Source organism: Urocitellus parryii, chromosome 4 (genome assembly GCF_045843805.1).
Source record: "Urocitellus parryii isolate mUroPar1 chromosome 4, mUroPar1.hap1, whole genome shotgun sequence".
NCBI classification, from domain to species: Eukaryota; Metazoa; Chordata; class Mammalia; order Rodentia; family Sciuridae; genus Urocitellus; species Urocitellus parryii.
In genome coordinates, this window is record NC_135534.1 from 133,771,386 (window position 1) to 133,790,997 (window position 19,612).

The window sequence follows — 19,612 nt, forward strand, 5'->3', positions numbered from 1 at the left end:
TTGCTGTACCTTCTCAGTTCCCCCTGTCCTCTGCAGGAGCACCCGCATCTGACCCCAGCTCCTTTCAGGAACACTGTTGTGTGTCCTCCATCATTTCCATTCTTGCCCCCTTTATTCACAATTCCAAGAAAATAATGATAGATATTCAATTCCACAGCCTACTACATAGATTTATTCACACATGCATTTTTGATGCTACTTGATTAGTTTGTGATAATTTCATAGTCATTACAATGAATTCAATCAGTACAGAAAATGATAAACATAGACCCGGAAACTTACCAGTAATCCAACCTCTTAGAAATTGCTGTTAAATGTTCAACGGACATCTTTCTGAATAGGTCCCCACCCATGTGATTCTAAAGAAAGGTGAATATAAGAATAGAGAGACAGATAGTTTGTAAAAATGAGGTCATTCTGTACATAGTATTTTAAATGATTTATGTCAGATTTAATTTTACTGGAATACAGTGAAAGAAAATAACGCAATTAAAAATGAACTGCTAAAATTCTCAAATGTTTCTTTATCATTACAGATGAGTTGCCCAAACCATCATTGTAAGGTAAAAAAAAAAGATTATCAAAAACAATAATGATGGAGTCATCATGAATTTTTCAACTCTGTGTTTTAAGACAGGGTAGTTAGGTTTTTCCATGAAAAATTAAGAGAGAGGAAAAAATTAGCACACATGCCCTATTTTTACTTTCATTGTCCTTTGATGATGATGATGACAATTGTTGTTGTTGTTGTTGTTATTATTATTATTATTATTAGGTACCAAGGGATTGAACTCAGGGGCACTAAGCCACATCCCCAGCCCTATTTTGTATTTTATTTAGAGACAGGGTGTCACTGAATTACTTAGCACCTCACTTTTTCTGAGGCTGGCATTGAACTCACAATCCTTCTGCCTCAGCCTCCTGAGCCACTGAGATTACAGGCATGCACCACCATGCCCACCATCCTTTGATTATTTGATAATTCAATACTTTCTTGTAGTCAGGATGAATAATATTTACTTGCTTTTATAAGTAGCAATATTATATTATTACTTATTACTGTATATTCTTCAATATTATTACTTATTATTATTTATTGTTAATAATTCATGACTGCTTAGATTTCAGATAAACCAAGATCCTTCCTCTAGCCATGCACAACTGTCAGCATTCTCTCCCCCACCTCCCAGTACTTAACTGAGATATAATTCATACACCACATAGTTCCCCACTTCAGACGTATGGTTAAATGGTTTTTAGCCTTTTTCACAGAATATACAGCTATCACCACTATCTAACTTTAAAATAGTTTTGTCTCCAAAAGAAGCTTGTTGCTCCTGAGCAAATTACTCCCTGTTCTGATCTCTCCTAGGCCTATGCAGCCACTGTTCAACTGTGTGTAGATTAGTAGCAAGATGGGAAAGTGAGGAAGGAAATGAAGGGAGCCCTTATAGCATGTGTTATCAAAAATTCCACTGCCAGTAAGAAGTTCCTCTAGGGAAAGTCTGAGATCTAGTTTAAAATACTTGCTCAGTGGTAGCAGGCAAAAGGCCAAAGAATTTGGGCTATTTAGATACCAGTTTTTGTTAGTGACCAATTTGGGCTGCTCTTGGGGGTTTCCTCTCTGGTATTCCAGGCCAGCCATGCATGGACAGAGTGACATCCCACAGTTAGGAGAACCCCTTCAGGCACAAAGATGCAGTCATGGACTGTCAGAAGTAGTGTGTCCTGTAAGCACCAATATCCATAGAGGGTTTTAGTGTCTAGAAATTTTTCTTCTTATTGCTCTATCTGAAAATTATTTTCAAACCTGATTCCTTTTTATATTACTCTTAATATTTTAGATTTTAGTAATCAAAGACATTACTTCCTTTCTGCAATACTGCCACACTTTCTTGGAAATGTGCTTTTGGCTCGGTCCTTACCTTCACTCTGGTTGTATTCTTGTAGCTTTTACTCAGGGTTACACTATTCCATAGTTTCTCATTATTACCTTTTCTTTAAAAGTCATTTTTTTCCTTTGGTTATTTCAGTCAACTTCTCAGAAAATCATTTTTTTAGCCAGCGTAGATAAGACATTATCCCCAGAAATTCTCAATAGTTGACTTATGCTTGCCATTAATTACACAGTAATTCGGGCAATTTCTAAATTGATAAAAAAATTTCATAAGTGAAAAAAGTTTTTCCAGAAGTTAGGATATACTTTTCTCTGTGTCAACATTGCCCAACAGAAATACAATGCAAGCCACAAATGTAAGTTACATATGTAATTCTAGTTTTCTAGTAGCCACAATGAAAATAAAATTAAAAACAGGTGAAATTAGTTTCAGTAGTATATGTTATTTAGCCCAATATATGAAAAATATTATTTACATGTAATTGACATAAGCATTATTAATAAGATAGTTTATATTTGTTGAGCCATACTATCTTCAATACTTGGTTTATACTTGAAATTTATAGAATATTTCAATTCAGCCCAGTCACATTTGAATAGCCACATATGGCTCATAGCTATTATACTGACTGCACAGCTCTACATAATAGAAATATGCATTTTTAACTCTTGAAGTTACCTTAAATAGTATTCTTAATCTGATTATCACCTTTAAAAATGAAAGAAAAAGTACTCAGGGAGGTTCAGTCAGGAGTCCAATGCTTGTAAGTAACTTACAACAAGGAGTCCGAAATTATTACAAAAGTCTTTTCAATCCTGGATGATTGTTTCTCTTTCGTGGTAAATACTGCTAATCTTGCAGTAACATGCACAGCCCATACCCGCCTTTCCCACAGTTCCTGTTCATAGGGCTCTTCAGGAGCTGCAATCTGGCCAATGAGTCGAAACAGAAAAATAAAGGGAATTTCAGGGTTCCATTTTTCTCAAATAACTCCTCATCTTTTATTCTTTGTTGCTTTCTTCTTCCACCTGTGTGGACTGCGGACAAGAAACTGGAAGTGAGACTGTGATTGCATGACTCTGATGACCATGGGAATGAAAGCCATACTCTCCTAGAGAAAAGAAAGATGGCAGGAGAGTGCTGATGTTGCCATGGAGCTGGAGGACCACTCAGAAACGGAATGCTTTTTACTCTGTAAAGAAGCATAATTCCAGCCAGGCACAGCAGCACATGTCTGTAATCCCAGAGGCTCTGGAGGCTGAGGTGGGAGGCTGGAGGTATGAGGATCACAAGTTCAAAGTCAGCTTTAGAAACTTAGGGAGGCCCTAAGCAACTTAGCAAGACCGTGTCTCAAAATAAAGAATCAAAGAGGCCTGGGAATGTGGCTCAGTGGTGAAGTGCCCTGGGTTCAATCCCTGGTACCGGAAAAAAAAAAAAAAGAATAAAAAGTATAAACCCTGTGGGACAAATTCAATGTTGTCACATGCTGCAGAAATTCTTAACCAATGTTCCCATTTCAAACATCATTCTATCATTTCAAGATCAATAGAATTTTCCTTACCAGGTATGGTTAGAATTTTTTAAAAATTAACTGAACACTGAAAGAGCTCACAAGGCTAATATTTATGAAATGAGGTGGAATTTTAAATATTATGCCAAATATAGGGGAAAAATAAGAGAAAGATGTATGATTCTACTGTTGTCATGTAGATAGTCCCACAAATAATTTTTTAACATTCTACATTGCTAAACAATTTACTAGAATGGAACGTCTTTATGTCATAGCAGTGGCACAACATTATATTCACTCAGGTCAACACCAGGATTAAGAGCTCTCTTTTATGCATATGATGCACTATGAATTGAGATCTTCTGGTTCTTTTCATGGTTCTGTCACAAATGACCTGCCTTTGGCAATTCCGGTGGCTCCACTATAACTCAGTTTCCTCATCGATAAAGCAAAAGATTTAGGTAGTAGAATTCTGAGTTCTTGTGCAGATCTAGCATTCTGCAAATCTATGGCAGCATCTCTTCCAGGAGACAGGATTCACAGCCTGATTTCATCTGATGCTTGGCCTTTGGGGCTGTGCTAGTTTAAATCGTTAGATTACATTTTTGGCAGTGATAACTCTTGAACATCCACCATTTGCAGCTCTGACAACATTCCTTCTGCTACGGAACCTACCCTTTTAGAACACTCAACTTATTCAGTATTGCATAAAGCACCTTCATAAAATTTCAAGTGAAAAGGATTTCTAGGAAGTCAGATTTAGTACCTATGTTCTTTTTCAAAGGTTCTAGGAAATTATTTTCAGTGAGCTAAGAAAACAGGAACTATTCATATAATTTAACATTGTGTGTGTGTGTGTGTTTTAAAATACTTATTTCTTTAGTACTATTTACTATTAAGCATTATTGGAAATTCTACCTCATTCCATTTGCTCTTAAAAAAAAAAAACAAAAAAACCTCTTTTAAGGGTTGCTTTCCAATTCTGAAAACTTGGCTAAATACTGGTGCTATTTTCAACTCATAGTAACTGGCAACCTCACATTTTGTAAAGTTCAAGAAGAGCAGAAACTCAGCTTCCAAATATGCCACTCTTTCAGCAGGTTTGAATGAACAGGAAGCAGACAATAGAAAGAAAATGTCTGGAAGTCAAAGGTTCCTTCCCTGTAGAGAGAAGATTCAAATGGAGATTGGCTTCCAATCTCATCTTTTAGATGGTTCTGTTGAGTGGTGGATGGTACACTGTTCCAACCATGTTCCTTCCATCCAAAACAAGGTCTTCTGTTACACTTCTCCTTTTAAGCACTTCTTATTTTAATACTGTTGTTATCAAAAAGCTTATATTGTATCTTCAATATGCCTGCCAACCATGGTTACAAAGAGGCAGTATTTCCTAATGGTTAAGAGCACAGGCATGGTAGAAAAGCACATCTGTCATGTTGAGAAATAACTCACTCTTTACTAAGTATTATTTTCCTATTTATAAAATGGAACTAATAATATATAACTCCTAGAATTATTGTGATGAGTCTGCAATGCTTCTAAAACACTCAGTTACTCTTGGTACCTGGTCAGTATTTAATAACTTAAAATTATATGTTAGTTATTATTATCATTGTTGTTTGAAGTAGTAATAGTATTCATGGCACAAATAGTTCTCAAAATGGATTTTCTTGGTGATTTCATTAAATATCTCCTTTCTGTCATTACACAAACTGTGTGGATTTCTAGAATCATCACAGTAAATTTAATTTTAATGTTTTTATTGGTTTCCTGAAATAGTCTATTCAGGCTAATTGAGAGCAAGGGTAAGGTTACATTTATTGTTGCATTTCCAATGTCTGTTGCATAAATGTTCTTTGGAAAAAAAAATACTTTTGCATGACAAACAATAGATGTGCTTTCTGGTGGCAGTTACTTGCATTTTTACAGTATTTCGTTTTTAAAACTCTGTTAATCCTAATGTAACAAAATGTGAAATGGGACTCGTTCATTGCCTTAGAATTGAGGCAAAAATCTCTAAGGAACAGATGTGAAATATCCACTCATCCTAAAGAGAGCATCTAAAAATCCTAAATATATCCTTAAAGTATTTATTAAACAGCAAATCTGGTACTGTGACCATTACTGCCTGTTTCCTCCAAGTCTCCACAAGAGATTCAAAGAATTTGGAGAAATGGAGCCAGAGAAGGAGGGCATGAGTACTCCCAGATGGAGGAGAGTCCACCCTTCCAAATAAGCCAAGAGGCAGTCTACAAGATAATTGCTGGTAGAGATGCTGTTGGCAAGAAGGTAAAACTGACATTTCATGTCCCAATGGGTGTCAGCTTAAGCATTGAATTTGCTACATTTTCCTCTGGTTTATGTGAGAGAAAGAGAAGGAAAAATAAAAAGATGTTAAAAGAGATAAACTGAAGGGTGAATGAGAGAAAAGGAAGGAGCAGACCCCACTATGACCATGTGACAAGACATGAGGGTTTTTCATGGACCGAAGGGGTCTAGGAAATAGCCCTCGGTGAGCCAGGTCTATTTCCTACTCAGAAGGACTCCAGTAGTGATATTTGAGAATAGGAAGTTTCTTAGGGTCCGGAACTGAAAAGAATATCTGAGAAGATTGGCTGGAGAACATCTTCATGAGGGGGACCTGTTAGGACAGGACCATTCTGAAAAACCCAGACAGGTGCTCCAAGAGAAACCAGCACTAGGACCTACCCAAAGGTGGTACCTGGTGCAAAGAAAGACTTCAACATTTTGCTTGATTCCTCTTTCTCTACCCCTAACTTCAGAGAGGTGGGCAAAAGCAAAGGAAAACAGAGCAGCTGAAGGGCATGGAAGAAAAGAAACCTTGAATTGAATATGAAATGGAAGTGTTAAGATTGGAATGGAACTTTTTCATACTTCCTCATTAAAGATGCCAAGAGGACTTTTCTTGTATCAAGAGTTATAGGTTCTGTGTGGAACATGTGCCAGATGTTATCAAGAGAACTGAAAAAGAAGTTCAAAAGAGCAAGCAGGAATCAGCCATGGAAGAAAATAATAAATCTCTTTCCTGTGTCATCCTCTGCAATCAAAGCTATCCATTACAACAATGACACTCAGAACCCTGTAAGGGAAGGAAGAAAAGAGAGAGGTGTGAAGATTGGTAAGGTGGGACGTCAGGTCCTTCAAATTCAAGCCCAGAGATTCAATTCACCTCCTGCCATTGCAAAGTTAGTCTGCAGAAGTGAGAATCTGAAGCAGAACTCCTGACTCGGTGCCAGGCGCTCTCTCCACTGCACTGCACTACCTCCCCCTAATAAAGGCTTCCATTTATATTGCACTTTAAAATTAACAAAGCACTCGGTGAACCACTGCCTTGCCAAGAATGTTTAGTCAGAAGAAAATTCTGTTTAACAAGGTGTCAAAACAACCATTAACGATGTTTCTAAGAGCATTATCTTAACACTGCAGGGAGTCAGAGTGATGGAGAGAAAATACAGGATTGGGAATCCAGAGGCTTAAGTTCCGGTCATAGCTCAATGAGGAGCTTTGAGAGCAGAGCATGGCATTTGGCTTCAGATTGAGATTCAAATTCTGGCTCTGCTGTTTAGCAGCTGTGTGACCTAAGGCACAATTCTTAACCTCTTTAATCCTCAATTTCTTCATGCATAAAATGGGAAAATGCCACCTACTTCCTAGGATTGCTGAGAGGAATAATTAGATAATATAAAGGCTTGGGAATGTGTTTGGAACCCAACAGGGGTCCCCTAACTGTGAGTTTTATCAAATCACCCATCAGTACATTTTCTGCTCTGCCGACCTAAAAGAACCCTTGTGATGATGAAATTCAACAATATATTTTAGAAAAACTATTTAAAGTGAAAGTTGCACTAAAATGATTTATTTTTCTGGGTCTCTTTCAAAGTGGTATCCCTCTTTTGAACTATGGGAGCACAGAGTGAAGGTGAGGTGGGGAAAAAATTGCTTCTTAATTTTGGAAAACCATTTCTAATTGCTCAGAACCAATTTGCTCTATATTTCTTACACTCGAGTCAATTTTCTTAATACTTTGATAAGTGTCCTTTTTTCTCAATTATAAAAAACACACATATTCATTGTAGACAATGCAGGACATGCTACAAAGTATTTCTGTGTAGTTTTTTCTAGACAATCATATATTTTAAAGAATTTAACGTATGTGTGTACATATATATGTATATACATAGTTTTATATTCTACATTTTAAATACTACATAATAGCACTTTCTGATTAATCATTTGAAATTTGGTTGAATTTCAGTAAGCAATCACAAGAGGAGTTGAAATTCATTAACAAGAAATAGAGAATGTAAAGATAATCCCTTAGAGCTGTGTATTATTATGAACTATATCATAGCTACAGAGACAATGTAAAATGTGTGTGTGTGTGGCTTCAAGAAATAAAAAGCTAGATGTTTGGGTGGCCCAGATTTAGGAATAATACGTTTCTAGTTTTTTAGAAGTATATTTGTGCATTTTTCTTCTTTGCCTTGTTCTTGGTAAATAGAACAAGAAATAACCTCCGTCTTCAGGCCTGGTGCTCACAATGCTCAGGACTGTGTGGCTTCTATGCAACCCTGTCAAGAGTCTTACCTTGGGCTGGGGATGTGGCTCAAGAGGTAGTGTACTCGCCTGGCATGCGTGCGGCCTGGGTTCAATCCTCAGCACCACATACAAAGATGTTGTGTCCGCCGATAACTAAAAAATAAAATATTAAAATTCTCTCTCTCTCTCTCTCTCTCCCTCTCTCTTTAAAAAAAAAAAGAGTCTTACTTCCCTCTGGGTACCCAAGGCCAGCAGGTGCCAGGACAGAGCTGTCCCCACCACTTCTCTTGTCTTGATTTTGCTTGTTGTGTTCCTTCCCATGTTGTTTATTTAAAATGTATAATTGTCTCTGGTTTTTTTTTTTTTTTTTTTTTTTGCTTCTTTGTTAGATGCAACTAGATAGGATTTCCTTCCTTGATATTTTCTTGCAGTACTTCCATGGTTTTCCACATTTAAATCTCTGTTATTTAGTGTGCATTCTGGTATATTCTATGAGGTGTGATTTTTTTTCTTTTTCTCAATAGTTTTAGATGTTGATTTCATTAATAGTAAATAGAATAGGTCCATTTTTCAGATTTTCTTTCATGTTCACTATTGTGTTTGACAATTCATGTGGCAATACCATGCTGTTTTAATTATAAGGGCTTTATAGTATAGTTTTCGTATGTAGTTGGGATAGTTTCCCTCATCTCACCCTCACTACTTTTTAATATTTTTCTTACAGATGTTTCAAGTTTATTTTCCATAGGAACTTTATAATCAAGTTGTCTAGCTCCATAATAAAACAGAAATTGTGTTGTATAGAGATTGCATTAAATTTATTAAGTTTGGGAGATGCTTATTGTTGTTGTTGATTTACAACAAATAAGATAGTTTTGTGTCTTTTAAAGATATTTTGAAGTTTATCTCTCATAGATTTTGCCAATTTCATGTTAAGTTTATTTCTAAAAATTGTGCCACTATTATGTTGAAGGGGTTTCCTTCCATTATGCCTTCTAAATGATGATTGTACAACAAGATCTAGTTTTATTTGACTTCTAGTTCTCATACTTCCAATATGTTATAAAGTACTATAGGTGCTAAGTATCCCTGCCTTTTTTTTTTTTTTTGACTTTAGGGAAATGTTTATGCTGTTTTCCCATTGAATTAAATGCTAGCTTTAGGATTGATAAAATTCTCATACACACAGAAACACACCACATATACACACACACATCCAAATCTGTGACCAATCTTAGATGTATATCAATGAAAAAAATTTAAAATGAAACATTATCAAATAGAGTGCAATACCACATTGAAAAATAATGTGTTGCAAAAATGTTTTATTGTTGTTGTTGTCGCTATTGTTTTTAAGAAATGCATGAGTTGTTCAGATACAGAAATTCCTAAGATATGTTTACTGTCATTGCTAAAAAAAAATCATGATGATTTCTCTAGATGCTTATTTTAAAAATTCCAACAAAATTGAATCAGGATATCTGATAAAAGTTTCAATAAAATAGGTATTTCTGAAAGCTATGTTAACCTGATTAATACATCTATGTCTGTACTAATATTCATATCTATTCTGATAGATGACAGATAAACAGAGGAGTAAAACGAGTTCTAGAAGGGGAAATATTAGTACTTAATGGAGAAATGTTATGTACATTTCTCCCAAGTCAAGAATTTGCATTTTATTTTGTGCTAAAGTATTAGCTAATGCAGTTAAACAAAGGTTATCATGTTATTTCTGCCTGAAACATTTGAACTTCTAGAAATACGCATAACTATGTTTCACTCGTGGGCTGGCTCTGAGATGGAACACAAAATGAAAGAGTAAATTAAAGATGGATTTATTGTGAAATGAAAAGATGTTTCTACCATCCAGGAATCTGAGTGATGATGATTCATCTGGGATTTATCACCCAGAGCACTTCTACATCTCTCCATATCTTATATATCATCTATCTGGAAATGTAGGTTTCTTCACTGAAGTTCCAGATTCAGGAGTTGTAGAATGTTACCTTGAAAGTTCTGTTCTTATGCTGTAATTCAGCATAAAGATATAGTTTTAGATACTATTATTTTACAAAGCTTTACTTGTTTATTCATTTTATTCTTTCCCTCCATATTTCAGAAGAAGTTAAGTGGCTTGCAGAAACACATAAAGTAGAGCAAAATAAATTTAAAGTATATTTTAAAAATTAAAACTAAAAAAAGTGAAATGTTGGTACAGATCAAACTCACACAAAAGAGTCCTTACCAGTGGCTGGAAACTCTAGGACTGTTTGCAGATTCGAACAAAGCCATTTCTGGGAAGTGTTGTGAAGTAAATTCTATTATATTCTCTCTTTATTCACAACTGGCTTGTGCATAAAATCATTTAAAATAAACATCAAGAACTGTCTCCAGGACAAGACGGGGCATACGAGTTCATCACATATCCAGAGATGTGACTGTGCGAATCCACAAACCTTAGTCATTAGACAGTGGTCTGGAGCCTTGACTGTGGCTAGAGCAATGCAATTCTTTTACATTTAATGTTTCAGCGCTGGTCAGCAGGGTAATCTGTTTTATCTCTAACTCCTATATCTGTGAAGCTTTATTATCTATAGCCTCCTGAGATTATAAAGAATTTAATAAAGTTTAACCAACAGTAAGAACAATCACAACACACAGAATCAATTAAAATACAGGTGCAAAAAGCAACCAGAAATTATATAAAATAAGAGAACAGACTCTTATGGTTTGGTTCTGGAATGTTCCTCAAAAGTCCATGTGTTGAATGCTTGGTACCCAATGCAGCAATGTTGAGTTAGGGTTTTTGAAAAGTAATTGAATTCTAAGGGCTCTGACTCCATCAGTGGATTAATCCATTTGACGAGTTAATAATTTGAATGGACTACTGGGAAGTGGTGGAAACTGTAGGCAGTAGGGGTGTGAAAGTAGGTCACTATGAGTAGGCCCTCGAGGACTACCTTTTGTCCCAGCCGCCATGAGCTGAGCAGCTTTCCTCCACCATGTTCTTCTTCTATGATGTTCTGTCTACCGCAAGCCCAGGACAAAGGATATGCCAACCATGGACTGAACCTCTGAAGCTGTGAGCCCAAATGAACTTTTCCTCCTCTAAATTGTTGACATTGGGTATTTGACTCACAGAAATAAAAAGCTGACCAGCATACAGAAAAACGTGCTACACTTCTTACATAGACAACAATTGATCATTACACTTAGATTTTCATTAATTATCCACTAAAGCCTGAAAGGGAAACATAATAGAGATTCCTCCTTTCTCATTAAAAGAAAAATCTTAATTTTTTTTTCATGGGAGAGTTTTTTTTCTGCTATTAAATTCTCAGAGGAATTTATCAAATAGACTATCCACAAGGAGTATTGAGGCATACATAATTCTACAGCTTTACTATCTCCAAAACTCTCAAGAGATTAGCCTTTATCTCTCTAGTTTATAGTTAGTCCTTTATATGCTTTTTTTTCACTTATCTATATTAAGAGCTCAATGAGAACTAAGTACCTCTGTTCATCTTCTTAATGTTGCACCTTTACTGATATAACAGGCACTTATAAATGTTTATTGGACAAATAGTGAATGAGGAGACAAAACAACACATTGTCCACCCAACCAAATGCACATCTCACCTGTCACTTAAAGTGTTGGGCTTGGGGTAGTTATTTAATAGTTAATTTATATGACAAATGTTTATTCATTATTTACTACATGCCAGACACTATTTGGAATGCTGGGATGTGAATAATAAGCAAAAGAAGGAGAAAAATGCCTTCCATCAAATAGTGTTTATATTCTATAATATAGGAATAAATGATTTTGGTATAAATTATGTTAGATGGCAATAAGTGTTCTGGAGGAAAAAAAAACCTGACAATGCAGAAAAGAATTCCTGATTTTGTGATTTGCTCGTGTGTGTGTGTGTGTGTGTGTGTGTTTGTGTGTGTGTGAAAAAGGAGAGAGAGAGAGAGAGAGAGAGAGAGAGAGAGAGAGAGAGAGAGAGAGAGAGAGAGAGAGAGAGAGATCTATTGGGAACAGATTACAGGAGCCAAGGCTTTGGTTGGGTATTGTATGTTTTTATGGTGATATGTAAATAAGAGTAAAAACCATAATGAGTTAACACTAATGACCTCTCACAGGCAATGGTGTTTAGGCTGAGATTTCTTGATGTCTAGAAACACAAAAAAGTATAGGTATTTCCTCATTTTGTTGCACAGAGAGAGTGTGGTATGTGTATCCAAATAATTCCAAACTGGTTAAGTGCACCCATTTTGGGGAGTGGGGTGGGGAAAGGACTTGGTGAGAAAGTTACGAAGAGAAAAAGATCCTCATGCCCAAAGGGGCCCGTTAACTGCTGCAACACTAAAATAGTAATATTTTTTTCAGGAAAGAACTCAAGGACTAATTTCCAATGGGAAGTCTAAGTGCAATTTAGGTAGGCAAAAAGTAATTTCCTGTGTTGGATTTAGGCCAGGGCATTGGAATTAACACCTCATCTCTTGTAAAAATTATCAGGGATCCCTAGTAATCACAGGAGAGCATGGCCTTTGAATTAGAAGTTCACTACAGACTGGCATCTTTAGAGGAGAGCAATGCTTAGCACCCAGAGACAGATTGTAGGTGATGAATGACACCTGAATGCCACTTACTGATTTACATGCTCCCACCTGCATGTTTTTTTAGAGAGGGTCTGTGCCTAAGGACCACCAAGACTTTGCTTTGTGAAATACTACAGGATCAGACCAAGAGATATTAGAGGAGATTTGCAGACAAGGACATAAAACATGGGTCCAGAGATTCTTGCTGAGTTAAGGGTGTAGCTCAGTGGTAGAGTACTTGCTTAGTGTGAGCAAAGTTATAGGTTCTATCCCTAGCACTGGAAAAAAACAATAACAACATCAGGGAAAAGAGAAAGAGAAAGAGAGATAGAGAGAGAGATGGAGATTATTGCTGGGTTGTGATTGCTAAATAGCGACACTGATATGAGTATTACATGAATAATTAAGGTAATGAACAAGGAATTAAGAATCCCAGACTGAGTTTTCATCTGTGCAACTACCAAACCATGTAAATCACGGAAATTCCTTTGACTCTCATAGCCTCGTTTTGTCCATATGCAAACACTTTACCTATCCTAAAGGACCACCACCTGATTTAGCACTTGGTGGTCTCTCTAACTTTAGACCTGTGTCTATACCTTTTCCCCGTGACCTCAGTCATACTGACTTTCCTTCTGTTCTGCAAATCCATCATACTTGCCTGAAATCAAGGTCTCTGAACTTGTTTTTTCTCTTACCTGGAACTCTAGTCCCCCATGGCTTTTTTCCATCATTCCCATATTACTTTCTCAGAGGCTTAACCTTATCACCCAATCCAACATTGTCTCTTGCCATTCCTTTTTCTCTTACAGCCTCCCATTCCCATTAACTTCATGACATGCATCACTTTTCTAAGTTATCCTTTTATGATATTGTTTATTTGTTTAATTACTCTACCTATTACATTTCCTTCCCCCTCCATAGACCAGTTTCTATGAGCAAAAGGACCCTGTATATCTTTTTATAAATTTGTTCTCAGTGTTAAGGAAGAAAATAGCGAGGAGCAGAGCCTATGTGGAAATGAATGAGTGAAGAATGGATTCAGTGATTCCTCTGAACCATTCCAGTTCCAGCTGCCTAGGGCCACATTTCTATCCAGGATAAATCTCAGCTGCAGGCAATACCATGAGTTATAGACTTGGTTTACAGTGTCTTTTCCCATCTGTCTCCACCTCCTCCCTCTTCTAGATATGACATCTTTTCTCTAAGAGCACTGTTCTCAGTTACAATCAATCAAATATAGATGAAGATTGTGGGGTAAGGGTAGCATGAATTAAAACAGTGCCTAGCTCCTGGTAAGCATTAAATGTTCTTTTCCTTTCTTCCCACCTAGCCTTGATGACATTTGATATAAACACTAAATAAAATTTAGTATTATTAATAAAATAAGATCAAAAAATAACTGAAAACTTTCAAAATAACAAGTTTTATGAGAGTGTTTCAAGTGTCATACATTTCTCATGGAAAAATAGGAAGGTCAAGGACTGATGGTTGGTTTCTCACAGATCACAAGGTTGGTGAAGTATTAGGTAATTGGGATATGTTGAAGACCCATGAGGCCATGAAATCTAGGGCAAGACTGTGACAGATCATGGCAGTAGAAAGTATAGGTGGAGAAGGATGGAGATATGAAAGGAGTAAACATTTTTCTTTGTATGACTTATATGAAATCATTAGTTTAAGAAAGAGAATAGCATTACCCTAGATTAGGTAAGAGAAGTGATGAGAGGGGAGGGCAGGGGTTGGGGAGATAAGAAGGATAGTAAAATGAAACAGACATTATTATTACTGTGTGTATATATGTGAATGCATGACCAATGTGATTCTGCAGCCTGTATACTCAGAAAAATGAGATATTATATCCCATCTGATTCAAATGTTTGATATGTCAAGGTCATTGTACTGTCATGTGTAACTAATTAAAACAAATTAAAAATAAAATTTGAAAAAAAGAACAAAAATGGAAATCCCTCTAGTCAATACACAGACTTTATTTTATCCGGATTACTTCTACCACATTTTTACTGCTATCTATTCATATGGCAACCTGAAGTCATTTCAGATCACAACTGCATGGTCTAGGAGTGGTGCTGCAACAAAGAAGCAAGAAGTAAGCCTTCCTTTTGGAAATCTCCAAAAGCTGGGATAGGAGAGCTTATAGCATGAGTGAAATGGGTCAAATTCAATAGCCACAATTTGCACAAATGAAATTTCTGGAGTAGCACTGTCTTTTCAGTAGTTGGCTCTGAATTTCTAGACCTTTCTCTGTTCTGTCTAAATGTCATGTCTAAATTTGCCTCATTTCTCTTTGAAAGGTGCAAATATCAGGTGGGTATGAACAGACATTTTTGCAGGGAATAGGAAAGAGGACAAGTAATCCTTTTACTGCACTTGGTTTAGTGCACCGGCAACTTCTTCAGAGAAGAGAACTTTCACATGCTGGTTTTATCACTCAGAGAACATTCAAGAAATTAATATCACCACATTTAGTGATTTAATATTGGAAATAGGTTATAAGGCAGTAAAAAAAACTCAAGATCAACTAATGACATAATACAAAGATTTGCCACCTTGAGGATTAGCGGGAGGAGGCAGTGTGACCAGAGCCTAGGAGCTAGGGCCCCAGTAGACTCTGGAACCATGTTTTACCCTTGCAGGATCCTGGAAGGTGAGACAAAGGTATGAAGTACCACAGCCATTGGTGCATAGAAGCTTGAAGCACAGAGAAAAGGGAAGAAATCCTCTTTCTCCTTTCTAGCTTCTAGCCAATGTTTCCCATTGCCCTAAAGGAGTCAGAAACCAGTGGATAACAGAGTTTGAGAGTCATCATTTGCAGGAATCAGATTCCTGTGATACAGTGTAAAAGTAGGAAATGGATCTGAGAGATACAAGATCTCACAACAGCACGGGAGAGGACTCAGTTCACCCAGCATAGTCTGCACAGCATGGATGGCCTCATCCCTCCAAGCTGCTGGTGCTCTCTGGTTTACTTGTTTTCATTTACAAGATGCTCTTTATGGGTTCACGTTAGCACAACATCACCATCTCACTTGAAAAGTTTCTTTTCCACACAAGTGAAACCATTCAAGGCCATTGTACCTAGATAGGTGGTTTCTTTCAATGCCAATTTTAAATTATTTTCATAAATATATATGTATTTGAAACCAGGGAAGAAAAGAAAGGGGAATCAAGTGGAGTGCTAACACAAACCAGAAATCCATTACAACGCACTTTGCAAATACTGTAGGTAATTAAAGACTTTTAAGGGCAACTACAGTATTATTTACTTGACAGTGGAACTCTTACAGGCTATTATGTAAATACACATTGAGCACATTTTAAAAGTGCATGCTATTTACTATTCATAAGTGTTGTTAATATGTATTTCATTTAACCCTAAGGAGCCATTTCAGTCTCTTGTGTGAATTTACATTTATGAATGTTTTTATAAAATGCATATTATTTACCCAATAGGCAGCTCTACCATAAGAAATGCTAGAGCTGATTGCCAATTTAACTTCACATGAGCTTCCATGCAACTGTTCCTTAGGTCTGCCTGTATCGCTGGGCATTCCTAAATAGTCCTTCCTTTTAGAATCCTGCAAGTCAATACCTAGGAGTTGTTTGAACGAAGGAATTTTGGTAGTTCTAGAGATTTTAGTGTCACATAAAAGAGGTCAGGATATGTCTCATCTTAGAAGATAAAATAAAGATTTCAGCACTAAAGATGGCAGTCTATAAAGTAGATGTGTGTAATCAACTTGTTTACTCGGCGAACTACAGTCAACATCTAGAAAGTAAAGATGAGCAAGCTCCAGAGTAAGAAACTTAAAAAGTGAATTTTCCTTCTTTTTTCTTTCCTTCCCTTCTTCTTTGCTTCTATCTTTCCTTCTGCATCAGGATAGAATCTTTTCTGCCCCAGTTATTTTCTTCGAGACACCAAGATGCACCCCCATACATACCATATGCAGAATTTACAAAGGGAATAAAGATTCTCTGCCAACACACACACCATATGCAGAATTTACAAATGGAATCTGTTCCATGACTTCTGTACCCCTCAGACAGATCAAAGACATAAGCAGGGATCAGAAAAAAATTTAAAGAGACCAAACTAGTCTCTCTAGTCTGAAAATTCCTACTTCTTCCTTTGAATTGAAGTGCTGCTTTCTAACTCAATGCCTGGAGGAACATACTGAAAGCTTAAAAAAATTGTTCCTTTGGGAGAAGAAGAGATTTGGTGCTGGTCTAAGGCTGATAAAAGTAACAGATTGAGGACTGCCATCTGAGTCTCAATCAGGCAGTCTAGAGCAGAACAGAAAAGTAGGTGAACTGCCTCAATCATGGTCCAGGAGCCTTTTGCCCTGTTATATTGTCCTGCAGCCCTGGAGTTTATCAGGGTAATGATATGGTGGTAAGTATGGGTCATGACCTGATGTGGGCCATGCTGGGAGGCAGGGTGGGGGTGAGAGAGAAGAGAGAGAGAGAGAGAGAGAGAGAGAGAGAGAGAGAGAGAGAGAGAGAGAGAGAGAGAGAGAGAGAGAGAGTTATCAGGTTGTCTTGGGTCCCATTAGAGTGTTGAGAAATGTCAGATTGGAATCATAAGCCCCATCCAGACTACTAATGCATCTGGCCAAGGTCAAGAATGAGAGAGAGCTCTGGTAAAGAGAATCACTGAGGAAATCATGGCTATTTCCCAAATAAGAGTCTATGTGGACTCTTCCAGGTACAGGCAGTCAGAAGCCACCTAGTTCAGTTAAAAGCTAACCCTCTCCTCTCTCTCACATCCTTTTTAAAAATCTATCAGAGTCAAAAGTAACTGTAGAAATAGAGAGGATATGGAGGATGGAAAATATTGAATAGAAATTCAAATTTTTTATGGTTGATTATAAAATAGGCCACATATTTTCCCTCTGTCAATCATGTGCCTTTAGAATTCAGTATTACAAATATTCTCATCAAAATGTATAGTTAATTTATCCACACTCTTAACTGTAAAAATCTTGTGACCACCAACCTGTGAATGAAGCTGAGTCAGCCTATTGGATGGTAAGTACATAATATAGTGTCCCAGCCAATAAACAGTCAATGAACAGATATGTGGGTAAGGCCATAGCCCATCACATGAGATGGATAAGGGAACAACACCGCTGAACCCAAACCAAATAGCTGATTCATAGACTTGTGAACAAATAATGATTTATTGTTTTAAGTCCCTATGTTATGGATCAATAGGTGTATAGCAGGAGAAGAGACCCACGTTCCTTCAGTCAAATTTTCAATCTGAAGTGGGAAGAAAAGAATTTCAAAATAATTATGGGTCTAAAAATTTGAATTTCTAAATTGAGACTATGTCTATCAATGACTGTGACCATGAGAATCACTAATCCCTAAGAATCATTGGCTTGCACAAGTTTTTACTTATAAGTAGAGAAGCATCAGTCCCAATGAATAAGTTTAAAGAGATGGTAGAACACTGAAACTTGAAATTGCATTTTTATCAAAAACCATGTACGAACCTGCATACTGCATATTCAATATGACCTCAGAACCGAAGTACTCCCTCTGGGAAGCAAAGTTTGACAGCAGGGCCCTGACATCTAATTTCTCCTTACTTGTGATACTTGGCAAAAATATAAACTAAATAAAAAGTGTGGGGAGATGGCCCGGTGAACTACTCTTGCAACCCTATTAGTAATCTAGCCTCCATGTACACACTAATTTTTCTAGCAAAAAGATAATGGAGAGCACATATCTATGAAATGCTTTTATCAGGAGAAGCCTGGACTCCCTACGTTCTTTTTGTAAATAAACCTAGAACTTATGGATTTATAGGAATATAAGTCATTAGAGAATTCTTAGTGTAAGAAATGGAAATGCTACATATGTGTACCAAAGGGAATTTCACCTTTGAGTATATGTAGAAAGTACTAACCAAAAATAAATAAAGGGGTGAAATGAAGATCAGTAGAGCAAAAGAAGAAGAATTGGGGGGAGAGAGGAGGGGAAGGTCAAGGTGGAGGGAGTGGGGATCAAAATTAAATTCCTTACGTGGATCATTTTGTCAAAATGAACCAACTACTGTTTATAACTATAATGCTATAATTTAAAAAGCTCATCAAATTGTACACATGAAGTATGTACTTTAACAAAACTGTTAAAAAAAAAAGGAGAGAGAGAGAGAGAGAAAGAATGAAATGAAATGCTGCATGACTGAAATCTCTCCCCCCTGTGTAAGAAATGTCCTGCATGCATCGTGTGAACTCACAGAGGGGGGAGGACTTTATGAAACCCTGGTAAAGGGTGGCAGATTCTCTCAGAGAAACATGTGTTGCTCCTATATTGCGATTTCTTGTAGTCCTTGAATTAAGATAATTTGGTGGCGGGTAAGATCTGTGACTCATGAGTCTCTTTTACCAACATGATCCTTTTTGTATTTTCATCTTCTATTTGGAGATGCCCGACACTTCAAGGGACTTCAGAAACCTAGGCTCTGATTCAGAAGCAAATCATCGTGTAACCTTGCACCAGTCACTTAATACTTCCACAGTTTTATATTAATGATAATATTCTTCAACACATAGGTGAACCAAGCAAGCTCAAAGGTGTAATATGAGCACTGAATAGATAATGAAGGAGAAATAACTTTAAGTATTATAAACTAAAATTTAAAAAAATGAAATAATTGAGGCTGCTTCAGAAATCTACATGTCATATGGATCAAATAATAATCCAGTGTCAAGGTTTTGTCATTACTAGGTGCTAGTTCTATTCCTAGGCTTCTTGATGGCTTATTTATCATAATTCTACTGATATTCATATCTTCTGTAGTATCTATTGAACACCATGCCTTTTACATGGAAGTTCTTTATATTTATCAACTTTTATCCTGAAGTTTCACATAGAAGAAATTGATAAGTTTTTGCATTAATGAACTAACTTGTCTGGCATTTCAGAAATTTGTTAAGTTCCATAATCTTATTATTTATTTATTCCTTACCATTTGGACTCAAATGTGGATCTTTTCCTCCAAAAT